Source organism: Otolemur garnettii, unplaced genomic scaffold (genome assembly GCF_000181295.1).
Source record: "Otolemur garnettii isolate 467f Iridium unplaced genomic scaffold, OtoGar3 scaffold00148, whole genome shotgun sequence".
In the NCBI taxonomy this organism is placed as follows: domain Eukaryota; kingdom Metazoa; phylum Chordata; class Mammalia; order Primates; family Galagidae; genus Otolemur; species Otolemur garnettii.
The window spans coordinates 3685266-3686220 of record NW_003852543.1 but is presented as its reverse complement, the minus strand read 5'-3'; the positions used below and the strand labels follow the sequence as shown (position 1 = coordinate 3686220).

At 45.5% G+C, this 955-nt stretch overlaps 1 pseudogene; it reads left to right on the top strand.

Moving 5' to 3' along the window:
• Positions 1 to 687, top strand: part of LOC100941611 — a 3053-nt pseudogene extending 2366 nt beyond the window's left edge.
• The last annotated feature ends 268 nt before the right edge of the window (positions 688 to 955 follow it).

The window sequence follows — 955 nt, the reverse complement described above, 5'->3', positions numbered from 1 at the left end:
AAAAAAAAAAGCGAGAAACTGCCTTTGATCCCAGAAGGGCCTTTTTGTGGTTTGTGAATGAGTATCTGTTGTGCAGAAAGCCCAGCCGCTGAACTAACACCAGTTTATGCTTCTACTGAGCAGTGCCCTGACTTTCTTGCATAAAAACCAGATCAACCACCGAGATCTTAAGCCTGATAACATTCTGATTTCTCAAAGCAGGTTGAATGCCAGTGACTTGGAGCGTGGCCAATTTTGATCTAAGTAAAGTTTGTTCAGCCTCTGGGCAGAACCCAGAGGAATCCGTCAGTGTAAACAAGCGTTTCCTTTCCACAGCATGTGGAACAGATTACTTCATGGCTCCTGAAGCGTGGGAAGGACATCACAAAGCAAAAGCTGACATCTTTGCTCTTGGGATTATCATCTGGGCAACGCTGGAAAGGATCACATTCATGGACCCAGAGACAAAGAAGGAATTCCTGGGGAATTATGTAAAACAAAGAACTGAGATCCTGCCTGTTGGGGAAGCTCTTCTGGAAAATCCCAGAATGGAACTTCTTATTCCCTTGAAGAAAAAGTCTGAATGGGTGAATGAAATAACTGATTAAGGAAATGCTGGCTGCCAATGCTCAAGATCATCTAGATACTTTTGAACTAGAACTCAGATTAGTACCAGTTGTGTTTGAAGATAGCAGCTGGGAAACGTGACACATATTATTTGCAAATATCTTGGATGATGTGCTGCTTCTTGCCCCCAAGAGGTGTGTCACACACAGTGTGCAACCTTATGTGGCTGAAAAAGAATATAAAAAGCTAAACTCGGGCAGTGCCTGTGGCTTAGTGAGTAGGGCTCCAGCCCCATATGACGGTGGCGGGTTCAAACCTGGTCCTGGCCAAATTGCAGCAAAAAAATAGCCGGGCGTTGTGGTGGGCGCCTGTAGTCCCAGCTACTTGGGAGGCTGAGGCAAGAGAGTCG